The sequence below is a fragment of the Notechis scutatus genome, chromosome 2, assembly GCF_049901735.1.
Source record: "Notechis scutatus isolate UNSWTSFEM ecotype Mainland chromosome 2, rNotScu1.2, whole genome shotgun sequence".
In the NCBI taxonomy this organism is placed as follows: domain Eukaryota; kingdom Metazoa; phylum Chordata; class Lepidosauria; order Squamata; family Elapidae; genus Notechis; species Notechis scutatus.
In genome coordinates this window covers 161,211,536-161,229,530 of record NC_142010.1, presented here as the reverse complement: position 1 = coordinate 161,229,530, position 17,995 = coordinate 161,211,536, and the positions used below count along the sequence as shown (strand labels likewise).

General features: G+C 44.0%; 1 protein-coding gene across 1 annotated transcript in view; it reads right to left on the bottom strand.

Annotated features, from left to right (window-relative positions):
• The window catches only part of TMEM52B (transmembrane protein 52B), a 64,012-nt gene that overhangs the window by 32,711 nt on the left and 13,306 nt on the right, over positions 1-17,995 (bottom strand). Inside the window, 2 exon segments of the mRNA XM_087957129.1 lie at positions 5,700-5,743; positions 6,184-6,286. The gene's annotated coding sequence lies outside the window, so the exon portion shown is untranslated.

The window sequence follows — 17,995 nt, the reverse complement described above, 5'->3', positions numbered from 1 at the left end:
TTTTTAGCAAACACCAAGTCACCTACCTTGAATTCGCGGCATTTCCCGCTAGATCCGAAAGGTTTTTCTGGTGAATAAGAAGGATGGAGACAGTCGAGGTGAGAGCGAAGTTTCCGCCCCATTAGCAGTTCGGCAGGTGTCTTATTTGTGATGCTGTGTGGGGTGATGTGTTGGAGCAGGAGTATTCGGTTGAGCTTGTCGTCGATGTCCCCATAGTCCATTTTATGTAGGGTTTTTTTGACGAATTGTACCATTCGCTCTGCCCTTCCGTTAGCCGCAGGGTGCGCTGGCGAGGTGAGCGCATGGCGGATGCCCCGGTCCGCTAGGTACTGTTCAAAAGCTAGGGCAGTGAACTGGGGCCCGTTATCAGAAACTAAAACGTCTGGTAACCCATGCGTTGTGAATAATTTATTCAGTTTATTAATGACTGCCTCTGTTGTGGTTGTCTTCATCTTTTGGATTTCTAGCCAGTTTGAATAGGCGTCAACTGTTAATAAAAAACGTGTGTCCTTTGGTGGGTCCCGCAAAATCAACGTGGATGCGGGACCCCGGACCCCGAGGGGTTTCCCACTTGGTTGGCGTCACTTTAGGTGGGGCGTTGCTAACGTCTTGGCACTTCTGGCACGTGGTTACCCAGGCTGCGATCTGCTTATCGATGCCCGGCCACCACGCGTAGCTTCGTGTGAGCGCCTTCATGCGCACGATGCCCGGATGTCCCTCGTATAATACTTTTAAAACAGTCTGTTGTAGCCTCTCTGGGACGACTACTCTATCCCCCCATAGAACGCAGCCTCTCTGGGAGAAAAGTTCTGTCTGCCGATTCTTGAATGGCGCGAAATCGTCGTGGAGTTGGTCGGCTGGCCATCCTCGTTTGACCCAGCTGAGAACTCGTGTCAGGACAGGATCCCGTTTCGTCTCGATGGCGATGTCTCTTGCTGTTAGTGGCGGCGAGTGCAGCGTTTCGATTTGGAGCGTCGTGAGGGTTGGAGCTGGGTCATTGACGGTTTCTGGAAGTGGGGAATGGCTTAACGCATCAGCGTGTGGAATGGCTTTCCCCGGGCGATGTTGCAACAGATAGTTGTAGGCAGCTAGGAACTCAGACCAACAAGTCATTCTTGGTGATAGTATATAGGGGGTTGGCTTGTCTCCCGCTATAATACCAAGCAATGGTTTGTGATCCATGACTATCGTAAATGCTCGTCCATACACGTATTCGTGAAAGCGCTTCACAGCAGATACAACAGCAAGGGCCTCTTTATCGAGTTGGCTATAGTTCCTTTCAGCCTTTGATAATGTTCGTGAGAAAAACGCAATAGGTGCTTCATTTCTGTTTGGTAGTACATGGCTTAAGATTGCTCCCACTCCAAACGGTGAAGCGTCGCAAGTAATAGTTAAGGGTAAAGTCTCGTTGTACTGCATCAAAACAGCGTCGGAGGTTAGTAAGTCTTTCACTTGTTGGAAGGCGCGTTCCTCTCGATGTCCCCAGACCCAGGTTGCTCTTTTATCGAGAAGTCTGTGTAAGGGCTCCGCTACGGTCGCCTTCTGGGGCAAGAAAATGTTGTAGAAGTTAATGAACCCCAGGAAGGCTTGGAGGTCTGTTCTATTTTTAGGCGTTGGGGCGTTTTTAATCGCTTTTAGCTTGTTATCAGTGGGATGGATTCCTTGACTATCGAGAAGGTATCCCAGGAACTCCACCTTCTCAGTACACAGTTGACATTTATTTTTTTTAACCTTCAGGCCGGCGTCTTTAAATTTCCTTAGAACCATTCTGAGACGCTTTTCTAATATGTCTCTATTAGGGGCGGCGATTAAAACATCATCAAAATATGGCACGACCCTTTTTATGCCTTGTAAGAGTCTCTCCATTAAACTTTGAAAAAGTCCCGGAGCTACGCTCACTCCGAATTGGAGTCTATTGCACTTAAAAGCGCCTCTATGCGTAACGATAGTTTGTGCTTCCGCAGTTTCCGCATCTACAGGCAACTGTTGGTACGTTTGTGCTAAATCCAATTTAGCGAATATCTTCCCACCACCCAGGGAGTGGAGAAGGTGTTGAACCACCGGCACCGGGTAAGCACTCTGCTGGAGTGCGTGGTTCAAAGTGGCCCGATAATCCCCACAAATTCTTAACGATCCATCTGGTTTAATGGGCATTACAATTGGGGTTTCCCAACGGGCGTGGTCGGTTGGTTCTAAAACGCCCTGGGCTATTAATTTATCGAGTTGCTCGTCGATCTTTGGTTTTAGTGCAAAAGGCACCTGACGAGGCTTAAGGCGGATGGGAGCTACTTCAGGATTGAGGTTAAACGATATTGGGGTCCCCTTGTACTTGCCTAGCTCTTCTGAAAAAACGTCCTGGAATTCTTGGACGAGAGACTCCTCCCAGTCGTTGCTCTCAGCTCGGTGGACGCCGGCTACCTCGATCCCGAGCGGGGCGAACCATTGTAGGCCTAATAAGCTAGGCCGGTCATGGTCGACGACGGTCAGCGGTAGTGATGCGATATGATTCTTGAAGGAGACTTGGACTTGGCTGGACCCGACGACCGGGATTCTGTTGCCCTGGTAATCCTTGAGTACGATCCTTTGGGGGCTGAGGTCCTGACGACGGATGGCCGGGATTAGTTGTTTGAAGGTCTTCCAGGAAACCATCGAGAGAGACGACCCCGAGTCGACTTCCATCACGCATGGTTGGTTCTCGATGGCGACCTTCACTCGGATCTTTCTTGCATCTAAGGATGTAGCATGGCCGATGGTAATGGTTTGGTGTGCCTCTTCTCGTCTCGTTGAAGTGGCAGGTGTTTTATTTCTGTAGGAGTGGTTGTTCCATTGGTGGTTCTGGTGGTTTCGATTCGCAGGAGTGAATCCCGAAGACTGGCTGCAGTTATTCTCCCTGCGCTTTGGACTGGATCCTCGCTTGCTTCTACAGACCTTTGCGATGTGGCCTCTTTTCCCACAGGAACGGCAGAGTGCGTCGAGGAATTTGCAATTGGATCGTGAGTGGTTTGCCCCACAACCCGTGCATTGTCGCGGGAATCGTTGGTTTTGTTGGTCTCGTTCGGACCGGAGTCGGTTGACCTCTTCCTCATCGTTTTCTGATGGGGATTCCAGGTCTTCATGGTGCGCCGTTGTTGAGTGCCTCTCGGGGCGAGGCGAGGTGTTATTCGCGAGTTGACGGAGCGGTGCGTTGGTGCGGCGCATTCGAGCGGCCGACTTCCTGGTTGTTTCTGCTGCGGTAGCGTCTGCGATGGCATCGGCAAGATCGATGTCCCCTTTGGCCATGATCTTGCTCTGCACCGTCTGGTCATCTAATCCCAGAACTATGCGGTCTCGCAAAGCTTCTTCGAGGTTGGAAAACCCACGAGGCCTCCCAAGTTCCGGAGGTCAGCGATGAAGTCTGCAAGACTTTCGCTTTTCCGTTGGTCCCTCTGGTAAAATTCGTGCCTTCGGACAAGTGTTGGCACAGCGGGTGCATAGTGGGCCCGTAGGAGGGGCGCGAGGGTGTCCCAATCCATCGATTTCACCTCAGCCAGTTTTGCAAGTGATTTCGCCATCTTAAATACGGCCAGCCCGCAATGGGTCAGGAATATTGCTCGTTTCTTGCCGGTTGTAGCGTCCTTTAAATTATTGGTCTCCAGAAACATCTGGAACCGATCCATATACGAGTCCCAGTCTTCGTTTGCCGGGTCAAATGGAGCGGGTGGTATAGCACCGCTGGCCATATTGCCGTCGTTGGTGCGCATTCAGCCACGTGCTCTGTTTGGCGCTCTTTAGTGTTCAGTCAGCTCTATTGTCTCCGCATCCCACCCTCGTCGCCAGTGTTATATTCTGGGCATGGTTGCAAGGAACGGAGACAAGTCAGAGAACTAGTGAACTTCAACTCTTTATTAAGGATTAGGAACAGAGTGAAAACCCTGGGCAGCAGCAGCTCTTTTATAGAGCTGGCTGCTGACCCGTTAACCAATGAATTGTGTCCAAATGCTTAACTTTTGCCCAATGAGAGATGTTCAACTAATAGCCAATCAGGCTGCTCCGTAAGGACCAATCCCTGTTCGCTATCCATGGGCCAATCAAAGGTGCAGGATTACGAGCCTGCTTATCATGAGGTTGACAAGTTTTATTAAATAGTTTTTATTAGTCCATAACATGAACTACTCAAAGTTTCAGCTACCAGTTCTCCAGAACTGCTCAGAACCTGCTGAATACTACCTTTGCTCCAAGCACTGTGAAAGAGAGGTCATAACATAATTTAGCTCACCATGGACAGAAGACATATAACTGGGTGTCATCAGCATACTTATTTATTTATCTATTTATTATCTCAGACCATGGTGGCAGATTCATGTAGATATTAAAGAAGTGGAAAGAGTGCCAAAACATGAAGGAGTCTACAAAACAAGGGACAAGGGCTGGACCTTTGGTATTTTCAACCAGGTTTAAAATATAAATCACATCTTCTTGAGAAGAATCTAATGATCCTACAAGTCTCATACTTAGGATTAGCATTTTGATATGCTTGTGTGTGTGTGTATGTGTGAACATCTTGCACAGATGTCTGCTTTAGCTATCTTCCTGGACTGAGGAGGCAATTGCTCTAACAATGTTCTGGTGTGCACCAATCTAATGAAACTTCATGAAGTGACTGAAAGTGGTCTAATTTTTTCCATTCTTTAATTTTTTTTTGTAATCCATAGACACTTCTTTTTACTGCTTGAAGAATAAAGCCATGCATCTGCTCCAAGTCTATCCAGGAACTGCAGACAGTGAACAACTTTAAGCTTTGTACCGCTTGAGATACGTGGGGCCTTTTCAGTTGGAAAAATAAGGTTAGCAATCTTACAAATTTATAATATGTCATGCCCCCGTTGGAATCTGATTCCGAGGGAGTGGGAGTGTGGCTCCAGTGGCTGTGGAAGAAACTGGGGAAGGGCACAGTCCGGCTGGGCATTCAGAGTAAGACCCAGGCCCACCCCCTCTTCATCCTAGGGCATTTAGGGAGGAACGGATAAGGGAGCAACGTGGGTTACGGGGGAGAAAAAGGTCCTGATTCCCTTAATTAGCTGCAGCTGGGAAAACAGGATAAAGAGGGTGTTTGCGCACAGCTCCTTGCTGGAAGCAAAGTATGAATTATTTTGGTTTCTCAAGTCTTATCTGAGTTCTGGCATCCTCCCAACTGTGTGTGTTTCATTATCTTTTGAAGCCTTCAATTCCTTATCCTTCCCTGTCTTGTTAATTGCTGCAGCATGGTTTCTGTTGGTTTTTATTTATAATTTATTTATAATTCAGACAGAATTTCTTCCCTTTAAAAACTGTTCTTGGGAGAGTTTTTTTCCAGCCGAGGATAACTGGACATTGGGGGCCAAGCTGGAGGTATTAAAGGAATTTTATCTATTTTTGTGACTTTGTTGCTTTTGTGCCACGCCCTGGGTCATCACATAATATTATAAAAGTATAATGATCACTTCTCTATACCTAATATGTTACTTGGTGGAGGTAAAGGAGGGACATAATTCTATTTTCTTACTCGCAATGAATTGTTTAAAAATACATTTTTGAAGTTCTCAGTTCAGCTCATTCCTAAAATTATTTATAGTCTTTTCCCAAACATCTATTCCATCCAAAAACTGAAGCAGTTTTTATCCATATATCTTAGATAGCTTATTGAAGTTATAAGAAATTGATGATACTCTGCATATACTCACAGATCATTGTTTGTACAATTCTCTTGCAGTTTCACCTGTGGAATCTTAAAAGAGAAAAGAATCAAAACAATGTCAAAATAGTCTACTTTCTTTCATAGAAATCATAGGATCATAGGGCTGGAAAGGATCTTGGTATTTCCTAATCCATGCCCCTGCCAATTGTAGAAGATTTTTATCATCCTCTGGATAAATAGTTCTTCAATCTTTTCCTGAAGACCTGCAGCATCCATGACTTCAGGAGGCAAGCTGTTCTTTTATTCATCCTCACAGTTAAAGTTACCATTTTCTTGAACTGGTATAATATTCATAATTGTTTTCCTATCCTCATATAATTAAATATTTGACTTTTTTTTCTTGCTGTTTAGCATAAGCAAGATAGGTTTTCTACATTTTATGCTACAAATCTACGTTCTAAATCAGAATTCATTTCCTTTTGATTTTCCATCTCTTTTTATTTGTTACTTTGTAATCTAATGCATCTTACCTGAGCCAGACATGGCAAAGCCGAGATGGTTGCCACTTGGGTACACTTGCCCATCATACGACGTGATTTTTCTTTTCCTTACCAAAAGTGGTGTTGCCACAGTCTGTAGATCAAGCAAATCAGCTATGAAAGACACAATGCTTTCCTTTTTTTCCCTAAGACACAATGCTTTCCTTTTTTAGTCTGTATGTTTCTAAAAGTAGTATAGTCTTTTTTATTAACAGACATTCACAAAATGTACATGCTTTCTTGGTGTCTGTTCATATTTACCTCAGAAGCTGAATGGAAAAACCACAAAGTTGAAGAGGGAGCCAAATCACATTGTCCTTCAATGTTCCTGCTTATTTCTAATAGGTTTTTTTCTCCTGCCTCTGCCTCCTCTTTGAAGACAGAGATCTAGTGTACAATGAAGGTGGTAGAGTAGTGCTTCTGGACCTGTTGCTTCCTATCAATACCAACTGAGAGTGGCCACAGAGAAAGGAAACGAACCAGGACAACACAGAGCTCCCCATTCCCAACCTTGAAGCTACAATAGATATTAAGGCCTCTGAGAGGTTAAGCAAAACAAGGATGAACACATTACTCTTATCCCACTCTCAACATAGATCATCAAAAAGTGTAAGCAGTGCTATTTCTGTCCCATATTCAGGCCTGAACCCTGAACTGGAAAGGGTCTAAATAATTCATTTCATCCAGGAAGATCTGTAACTGCTGTATAACCACCTTCTCAACAACCTTCCCCCAAAAGGGAAGATTGGAGACAATAGTGTGCTGAACTAACGTGAGTTTCTTTTTCTTTGGTCTACGAACAGCTGATTTTGCCACTATTTGGTGGTTTTGCTCTTTGTTTTTTGAAGGAGAGTGTCACAGTTGACTTGCTACGCAGACCTGCTTGCAACCAGATAACAGTAACAGGAGCAGGGAGGAAAGGCATTGGAATGTAAGGGAAGCCTGGGAGGGAAATTTGGAATGCAAGTGTCTGACTGGAAGCCTGAGTCAGACCCAATACCCAAAGTCACCAGCTGGGAATGTCTGAGACAGACAGGCTGTTAGATAGATGGGTGAGGAAGGAGCCAGACTCAGGATTACAGGAAAACTCTTTATTTACAACCAGAACAAAAAAGCCAGCAAACCTGGCCAGCTGTCCAACACTTCAGCCACTGATGGGAACTCATTCTTCCCACCAGTGGCTGAACCAATAAGTGGAGTCTTACGTCAGACTCCACCTTGCAAGTAACAATGTAAATGTAACGTCATGCATATTTAAACACCACTCCCTTCTTGGTTCAGGCTGACCAATTGCCACATATGCGGTAGACGTAATCTTCCAGGTAGGCCGGGCTTCTGTGGGTGCGACTGGGCCTGTGCAGTTCATTTGTTCCCGAGGTGACAGCCTGAATGGACAGTTCTGCCGCTGCTCCAGACTCTGCCCCTGGAAACGCCTGGAAAGTTTTCGGGGGCGTTGCGATTCTGTTGAGCTCGAGGCCTCAGAAGTACTACGCTGGACTCCTCCCCCCGCAGCTAAGTTTCCCGTTGTTTTCCTCGGGGTTTCCCTTGCTAAATTGTGTTTCTGTGGTGTTTGATCCTTCCTGGGTGTCGTTGTTGCAGGGGGTGTTTTGTGTTGCTTGGCTTCGGTTTGGGGCTGAATTAGGCGGCCTCGCAGTTGGTCTATGTGCCTGTTCCATGTTTTTCCCCTTCTACCTCCAGTCTGTACGATCTAGGTCCAGTACTTTCAATTACTTTTGCCGGGACCCAGGTTTCCCCTCCCGTGTAGTTGTGTGTGTACACTGTGTACCTGGTGTGAATGTCCTGCATCTTCCTGTGGAGTCTAGGGGGTTGTTGTTTGTGTAATTTGGATGGATTCTGTCTAGGGTAGACCTTAATTTCCTGTTCATAAGCATTTCTGCCGGGCTTCTATTTGTTGCTGCACTGGGAGTTATGTGTTGGATTAACAGCCATTTGTCAATTTTCTCTTGCCAATCACCAGAGCCTAATTTCTTTAGTAACTCTTTGGTTGTTCGTACCATTTTTTCCTCCTGCCTGTTCAACGCCGGGTGTGCTGGCACCGATAGGGCATGCTGAATTCCTAGTTGGGCGAGAAAACTTTCGAATTGCTGTGCCACGAATTGTGGCCCATTATCTGACACCAGCACGTCGGGTAAACTGTGGGTGGTGAATAATTTCTGCAGCACTCTGATTGTAGCCTCAATCATGATGGATCTCATAATGACCACCTCTAACCATTTAGAATAGGCATCGACCATGATTAAGAAAGTTTGCTCCTGGCAGGGTCCTGCAAAATCCATGTGTATGTGACCCCATGGTGCTGAGGATTTATCTCATTTAAGGGAGGGGGCTGCAGGAGGGTTCAGTCAGGATACTTGACATGGTGAACATGTGGCCACCCAGGTTTCAATGTCTTTTTCTATCCCTGGCCACCAGATATAACTCCTCGCTAGGGCTTTCATTTTTACTATCCCTGGGTGCCCTTCATGTAGTAATTCTAGAGTTCTTTTCCTTAATGGTTGCGGTACCACTACCCTGTCTCCCCATAACAGACACCCCATAACGCTGACAGCTCTAGCTGCCTGTTTTTAAAAGGTTTGAATTACTCCCGGGACTTCCGGTTTGTCGGCTTCGCTAGCAGCAGGGATTCGCGATACTGCGCGATCCCTGCGGCGCTAGCCATTTTGGTGCCTCCGATCCGGATGGGTTTGGAGGCTAAGGCTGCCCTGCAGGGGCGGCTGAAGATAGGGGGGATCCGGAGAGGGGTTTGGGGGTGTTGCAGACCCCCTCCCCGGCCGGCAAAACCCCCTTTTCTCAAGACGGTGCAGCGGCGGTCTGTAATGGCCGCCACAAAGAAGCCGGCAGCTGGGTAAGAATGTGCAGGAGGAAGAGGAGAAAGTTTTTGAAGTGAAAGTTTTTCTTGGCTGACCCAGGACTTTAAGACACATTTAACATCCTGAAAACTATGGCTTTTTGAATGATACTTTCCAGAAGAGAATTATAAGCGGCAATTTTGAGGTGCTGAAAAGGAAAGTTTACTCTCCTTCCCTATGGAATCAACAAATGGATATTGAGAAACCTGTCTTTTTATAGAAGGTAAAAACTTGCTTTTTGTGATAAGTGGGAAGGGAGAGGATATATATATATATATATATATATATATATATATATATATATATATATATATATATACACACACACACACACACACACACACACACACACACACACACACATATATAATTAAGATCTTGTTGGAGGAGATGCCTTAAGGATTTGAAGACTGAAATTTATTGCAATAAGGCTTTAAAATATAGATTGGGTTTTTCTTTTTTTTTAAATTGATATTACCCCGGGAAGAGAAAGTGAGAACTTTGTTTTGGCTTGGACTGATTGATGACTTTGGGACTTTGGGACTGTTCTAACTCTTGAAACATCTTGGTTGTTTTAAGAAGAAAGAGGAAAAAAAGAAAAGAAAAGATTTATAATGGCTTTATCTGTTGATGAACTGAGAAAAGAATATGAAAAAATAAAAAAAGAAGGCAAGGACGCTGTGAAAGAAGCTTTTCTCTTTTTAGAAATGGCACTTGCTATCTACCAACAAACACAACAACAGATGGAGGCAGCAGAAGAAGAAGAAGAAGAAGATGCCATCTTTAATGAATCTCAAAATTTAATTAAGAAAGAAAGGAGAAAGAGAGGAAGGAAAATGAAGGACTTAAGACTTAAAAAAACACCCAAGAAAGAGAAAAATAAGATGCAAAATCAATATAATGTTAGAAAACAAAAGAAAAAAGGAATACAACAGAGAAGGGAAGCTAACAAGGCAGAGGCTGGGGGGGGGGGGTAAGAAGGCCTGGTGGGAGAAGAAAGGAAGGGAGAAGGCGGAAAAAAGCCACAAAGCTTTGAAACAAGATGGGAAAAGAGGAATTTTTTTTAGGGACAAAGGGTAATGTATAATTTCTTTAAAAAAGATTCTGCAAGGTACATAAGATGGTACTGTAGCATTTGTATTAGAAATAGAAAATTAGAATGTTATAAGAATTAATAAGAGATTAAAATATTGAAATGTTTAGTAATGATTGATTTTAAAACCTAATAAAATATTAAAGGGAAAGTTTAGAATATTGAGTTTAATTAAAGAGTCTAATTGACTATGGTGTTGATGCTATTATAAACTTATTATTGTAGCATTTGTTTTTGGAAAAGATAATTGGAATGTTATAAGATTCAATATTTAGATTTATTATTTAACTATGTATTTAATCATTTTGGATTTATTATTTTTCTTTTTAAAAGTTAGTAGATAGAATGTACCAAGCAGAATCAGATTGGGTATTAGGTGTTATTTTAAATGCTAATTTAGGGTGATGATAGAAAGGCATCATACTCTGATTAGTGATTTCAGGAGAAATTCTTTTTCCTTTTTACTACAGGGAATGAGACAAATGGATAATAAAGAATGGACAAAAGATACAAATATAATGACTTAAATTAAAATGAATTAAATAAGATAGAATCAAGAAGAGTGAAATGTGTGGAGAAATTAATATAGAAGATATAGAATGGTAAATAAAATAGGTAATGGCATGTAAGATGAGCATGAACTTAATTGAAGTCCATATAGAGAGAGGTATCTGGGGCCAAGTTACTTTCCTAAAAGATGTCTTATATTTTTGTGTTTTGTGTGTTTATGTATGTGGGAGAATTAATAAAACCTTGCAGGAATGTAGGATGAGAATAATGGTAATCAAGTCAGAGAGAAATAGATGATAATTATAAATTGGATAAATATAGAGAAAAATAATAATAATAATGAAATTGAATAAGAGTAAAGAGAAATAAGGAGAAATTTGATAAGAGATATTTGTATGTTCATATGGAAATGGTCTAAAATAGAATTATGTTGTATTAAATAATGTTTTATTTGACTTGTAAAATTTATAATGGAAAAAGGTTTATGTATTTAATGGTTAATGATGGTTTGTTTGTCTTTAAAATTAATAAAATTTGTTTAAAAAAAAAAGGTTTGAATTACTCCCCTTCTGACTTATCCAGCCACCCCCGCCAGACCCAATTCAAAACACGCGCCATGATGTCTCATGATGTCCGTAGCTGTCACCAGACCCAGCTCAAGATGCTCTACTAGTAATACAGGTGTTGCGGGAGCTGGATCTTCCACTAGATCTGGCAGGGGACACCTACTGAGTGCATCGGCGTGTGGGATGTTCTTTCCTGGTCTATATAAAAGGCTATAGTCATATACTGCCAGGAAAAATGTCCATCTTAACATACGAGGCAATAAAATATTGGGTGTGGGTTTGTTTCTGGATAAAATGCCAAGTAGCAGTTTGTGATCAGTGACCAACTCGAAATGTCTGCCATAGAGGTATTTGTGAAAACGTTTTACCCCTGCTACGGTAGTGAGAGCTTCTTTATCTATCTGGCTGTAATTCCTTTTGGCTTTTGAAAGGGTTTTAGAGTAGTATGCTATGGGGGCTTCCTTTCCATTCGGTAGTCGATGGCTTAGGACTGCCCCCACATCATATGGTGATGTGTCGCATGTTAACCGAAACGGCAGGGTTTCGCAGTATTGTATTAAGACTGTGTCAGAAATTAAAATGTCTTTTATTTTGAAAAATGCGGCGTCTTCGGGGTGGGCACCTCCAGGATGCAGCCTTATCCAACAGTCTATGGAGAGGTTCTGTGACGGTTGCCTTCTGTGGTAAGAAGATATTATAAAAATGTAGTAAGCCCAAAAATGCTTGGAGTTCCCTTTTATTTTGCGGGGTGGGGGATTCTTTGATTGCCTTTAGTTTACTGTTCGTGGGTCGGATGCCTGATTGGTCAATTTGAAAACCCAAGAATTCAACAGTTTGGACGGCGATATGACATTTTTCCTTTTTTAATTTGAGCCCCGCTTCTTGAAACCTTTCCAATACTGCGCGGACCCTTTTTAAAAGTTGCAGTTTGTCCTCGGCCGAGATTATCTTGTTGTTAAAATAAGGAACTACTCCCGGCAGGTTTTGTAACAGCCTTTTCATTATACTTTGGAAAAGGCCTGGGGCTATACTAACTCCAAACTGCAGCCGGTTGCACTTGAATGCTCCCTTGTGGGTTACTATTGTTTGTGCCTCTGCAGTGGCTGCGTCCACAGGTAATTGTTGGTATGCCTGTGCTAGATTTAGCAAATTTAGCAAAAATTTTACCCTTGTCCAAAGAGTGCAAGTGTTGGACTACAGGTACTGGATATGCGCTCTGTTGCAGCGTGAGATTTAGGGTACTCTTGTAGTCTCCACAGATTCTTACTGACCCATCGGGCTTCACGGGGTCACTATAGGGATCTCCCACCTCGCATGGTCTACTGGTTCTAGTATCCCTTGAGTTACCAGCTTATTTAATTGCTCTTCAACTTTTGGTCGTAGTGCAAATGGAACTCTCCAGGCTTTCAGTCTGATCGGGGCTATGTTGGGAGCTAAATTAAAACTAATTGGGGTCCCCTTATACTTGCATAGATCGCTGCTGAAAACATCCTGGAATTCCTTCTCCAATGCATCTAGGTCATTGTAGCCATCTGTTTTGGCTATTGTAGTCGAGAGGACACCAGAAAAGCTGATTTGTAAGGGCGTGAACCATTCTCTTCCTAGGAGGCTGGGGAGGTCTCGGTCCACAATGGTCAGTGGTAGGGGTCCTTTAAAATCTCCATATTCCACATGGCAGAATTTCTTTCCCAGGACCAGTATCCGGTAGCCTTGGTAGTCCTTTAATATTATTTGTTGTTGCAGGAGCTGGCTTCTATTGATGTGGGGGTTTATCTTTTTAAGGGCTGTCCAGGAAATCATTGATATGTATGACCCAGAGTCTACTTCCATTGGGCACAAGGTTCCATCAATGTTTACCTTGGTGATGAACTTCTTTGATTCCTTATTTTTGGTGTGAGCCGTGCTGGTGTGAGTGTACCCCCCAATAGTGTGGTATGTTTCTTCTAGCCGGTCGCCATCTTGCTTTTTGAATTTCGCACCGCTCGTCCATTGGCCCTTGTATTGTCTGCTTGGAGAGTATGTCCTTAGGCTTGGGGAAAATACTCTGTGGGTCGGTCTGTTCGATAGTTGGGTGGATATGCAGGATTCCGCGATGTGCCCCTTTCTTTCGCATCGCCTGCAGATCGCATCCCTAAACTGACAGGTAGCCCGGGGATGGTTTCCTCTGCAGCTTCCACAAAGTTTGTTCTCCTTGGCGGATTTGGGCTTGCTGGGTTTAACCTGGTGGATGTCTTCCGTTTCACTTTTGCTGCTGTCAGAACAGGTTGGACTGTCCGGTGTTCCCTTCGCTGTTTTTTACTTGGGCTGCTGAACTGTCAGAAGCTTCTGCAGTTTTCGCTTCTTCTAGAGCCTCCTTGAACAGAACGTCCTCCCTTGCAAAAAGTTTCTTTTGCAAGGTTAAATCTTTTAATCCAAGGACTAAACGATCTCAGATCATCTCTTCTGCATTTGAGAACTTGCAGTTTTTCCATAGTTTCCTTAAGGCAGCCACGAAGTCACTTATGGTTTCCCTGTTTTTTTGGCTCCTAGTGTAGAAATCATTTCTGTTTGCCAAATACAAAGGGGTAGGATCAAAATGTGCCTTCAGTGCTCATTGCATTTCATCCCAGGATTCATTTGTCAGATCATCTGCAACGAGGGCCTTGGTCAATTTGTAGAGTTCTGAATCACAATAGGTTAGGAAGTAAGCCTTCTTGTTTGTGTTGGACGTTGCCTGTATTCCGTTCCCTTGTAGATTTAAGTTGAATCTTCCCATGTATGAGAACAATTTCTATTTGGATGGCTCGAATGGGATTGATAGGGGTCGATGAGCCATGTCACTTCTCTGTCGGTAGAGTTCATGAGTCAGCTAGAAGATGGTCGCGGTGCCCCACAAGGTCCTTTGTCTCCTTCAGTATCCCATCCTCATTGCCAGTGTTAGATAGCAGGTGAGGAAGGAGCCGGACTCAGGATTACAGGAAAACTATTTACAACCAGAACAAAAAAGCCAGCAAACGCAGCCAGTGCCAACACTTCAGCCACTGATGGGAACTCATTCTTCCCGCCAGCAGCTGAACCAATAAGTGGAGTCTTACATCAGACTCCACTTTGCAAGTAACGTAGGCTTACGTAAATGTCGTGTCATGCATATTCAACACAGACCATTTCCAAAACAAAGCAAGTGCAAATGATTGATGGACAATGAACAGTGCATGGTCCAAGGGAAAAAGGGAAAAGTTTTCGTATGCTGTTTGCACACAAAATCATTAGAAGTGGCTTTTCTACTTCTGTACCCATATGGAATCTTCAGTAAAGTTATACTCTTGGTAAAAAAAATGTTCCAGGACTTTCTTTTGCTGTCTAACCCAGTGGGACAGTTGACATTAAGCCAGTTCTCATAGAAATAGGCTTCCTGGATCCTACCAGGAGGTCAACACTGAGATGTCAGCTACAGGCAAAGACTCAGAAGAGAAGAAGAAACCAGGAGAGGCCTCGACTCAGGAAGAATTGGCAACCTCTCAGGCCAGAGCAGGAACACAACCAGCCAGTGTGCGCCCAAAACCAAAGACCAAGAAGTCTGGGCAACCAGCCTCAGCCACAAAGGAGTGACTGAGGGATACCCTATTCCAGGGCCAAAGACCTGCTGGGCAACAAATGTGGACAAGGCAGTGGAGACCAAAGATTCCCTTCTCCCTTCAGTGGTCAACGTGATTTGAGGTGGCAAGTGGAAAGCAAAATGGCTAGCCAAATGGGATGGTCTCACTGAGTGGAAGCTCCTGGCCACTGGCTGCAGTCTGTCCATGGAACAGTTGATGGAGAAGTTGGGAGGATGGAGATTTATGCTATTGGCAGTGCTGGGAGCTGTGACTGCTTTCTCCTATTCTTCAGCCAATAGCACTAGTGGCTGCAGCTGTGACCAGGGCCCTGATGCAACTGGCAGTGACCACAGGCTTCACCATTTCTCCATTACAGTCTGTGATGCCGGTGGCCCCAGTTGCAATTGGGGCCCCATCACAAGCAGCCACAACTTGAATTCCAGTACCAGCAGTGGTGGCTGCAGTTGGTTCCCTCCTCCTCCCAAGTTCATCCTGATGGCTCCTGCTGCTGCCACCAGCAGCTTGGGTGCCCTGGCTTCATCCAAGCTGACAAAAGCAGAGGCACAGCAGAATTGCCCTCAAAGATCGAACTTTTTCCAAGTACCCATTTGCATGCAGACAGCCCATTTGAATGCAAGCAGGCTTTGTGGGAGAACGGGGTCTCATTCCTCCCCTGGCACAGCAAACCTCGGTCCTGCCCCCTGTGCATATGCATACATAGGGGCTGGCATCCTGGGTGAAAGGGAGGCACTTAGAACACAGTCAGCCTGTGGGAGAAGAAGGTCCCCAAGGATGCCTAGCCCTGTGCACGCTCGCTGCCTCCTATCCACACACGTAGGGACGGTCCCTCACTGGCTCCAGGGCAGCCCTGTGAATCTAAGACTGACCATGTTTCAGCCCAAATTGCCACCACAGGGTTGTAGATCAGTGCCTGGTCGGCCTGGGCTGAGCCAAGGTGTCACAGGTCGGTTCTTTGCTGTTTCCAGGGCATGCCAAATTTAACCAGATCACGGGCTGAATCCAGCCCACAGGTCTTGACACCCCTGATCTATTCTGTACTTGTACCTTTCGTTTTTCCTGCCTAAGTGTAAAACCTTGTTTTTCTGCACATTAAATTTCATTTTGTTGGATTGGGCCATTGTTCAAGTTTGTCAAGATCCTTTTGGACCATGAACTTTTCTTCTGGGGTGTTGGCTATTCCTGCCAGTTTAGTATCATCTGCAAATTTGACAAATTCCCCTTCTATTCCCTCATCTAAGTCATTTATGAAGATATTTAAAAGTACTGGGCTTAAGATGGCTTCTAGTTATAACTATTTGTTTCTAAATGTTCACAGATCTGTGTTATGATTATCTTTTCCAGGATCTTTCCAGGTGTGTGTGTGTGTGTGTGTGTGTGTGTGTGTGTGTGTGTGTACAATCTTTTTTTTTACACTAAGAACAAGCTGACATTTCATTTATTTTATTCTCAACTGAGATACTATATATTTCTTTTAAGCTGAGATTTTGTTCTTCTTTCCAAATGTTATTCATCTGTCAAGAGGGCTGTCAACCCTGAAGTGAACTGGGCTGAGGCTATCTTGGAGGCTTCAGGGTTGCCACACAACAGAGGGAGGGGGGAATAGTTAGATGGGCTTTTGTAGCCAAAACAATAAATTTTTCCTGTGGGAACCAAGGATATTCTCACAGGTGACTGGCCAGAGGAGGAGTGAAGTAATCAAGCAACTAGCCAGCATCTGGACTGGACAGTGTAACAGTGACTTGGGGGAAAGGGGGAACTTTAACTTTTAAATAGGTGAAAGCCGTGAGAACTTTCAGAGTTGGCTTTTACCATTTGTGCCAATATGATGTATCCAATAAATTGTTCTTTGAGGAATTTGCCTGCCTCGGAGTTCTGCTTTCTATGGGTACATTACTTGGAACATTGACAAAGGCAACATCAAGATTAGCTACAGGAAGGAACAACAAAAGAACTTGAACTCCCAGAACAAAGGTGAAAATGTTCTGACAGTGTAGACATTTGATCACTGGAACAGCCTGACTTCAGAGGATATGGGTGCCTATCACTAGAGGTTTCTGAGAGAAGATTAGATAGTCATTTGTCCAGAATGGTGCAAGTCTCAACAGTACTGTTACTCTATTATTCTGGAACACTAACATTTAAGAATAGAAACTTTTTAAAAAGTCTTCTAAATTTTGGTAACTTTGAAAATAAACTAAAAATTTTAAAATTTTTGGGGAAAAAATCCTTTTAATGAGGTTACAGGCAGCCCAGCTGAGAGATGGTTCAACTGAGAAGTGGCCCAGCTATGAGACAGCCTGGTGGCCCAACAGAAAGACGGCTGAGCTGAAAGGTGGCCCAGCTGAGATGCAGCCAGTGTCCTAAAAGAGAGGTGGCCTGGTGGCTTATCTGAGAGGAGACACAGCCAAGCTGAGAGATGGAGAGGCAGCTCAGTGACCCAACCCGACAAATGAGCAGGAGTGAATTTTAATTTTTTAGAAATTCTTAACAATTTAACAGAAAATATAATAAACCAAGGAAAAAGAGACAGGCACATCAAAACAGGGAAGAACAATGATGAATTTTTCAAGGCAAAAGGCCAAGAAATCTTGAAAACCCTTGTTAACTGACACTTCACAACAGGGAAAATATTTATTTTTTAATTTTTTAATTTTTTTTTAACAAAGAAACAAAGAAATAGAGGACTGACACTATAGTGACTTGCAGTGTGTCATGTGTTTCAATTTATGCCTACAGAAGACCCAAACTATGTATGCAGCTATTGTAAATTATTAGAATTTATTAGAGTAGAAGAAATTATTTATTAGGGTAGAAAAAAAAGTAAAGGGTCTAGAGCAAGGGTGTCAAACTTGATTTCATTGAGGGTTGTATCACGATTGTGTTTAACCTCGGGGGGGGGGGGAATGTGGTCAGCTCAACGTCATTCATGTCAGGGACACCTGTGGTGGCCAAGTACTATGGCAGGATTTCCTTCAGACCCTCCTTCCCTTTCATTCCTTCAGACCCTCCCTCCCTCCCTCCCTCCCTCCCTCCCTCCTTACTTAGTTCCTCTGTTTTCACTGGCAGATGCACTGTGGATTGGTCCTTCACTGTTTCAACGTTGGCCACATGAGCCAGATCGAAGCCCATGGGCTGGATCCAGCCCCGCAGGCCTTGACTACTCTGAAA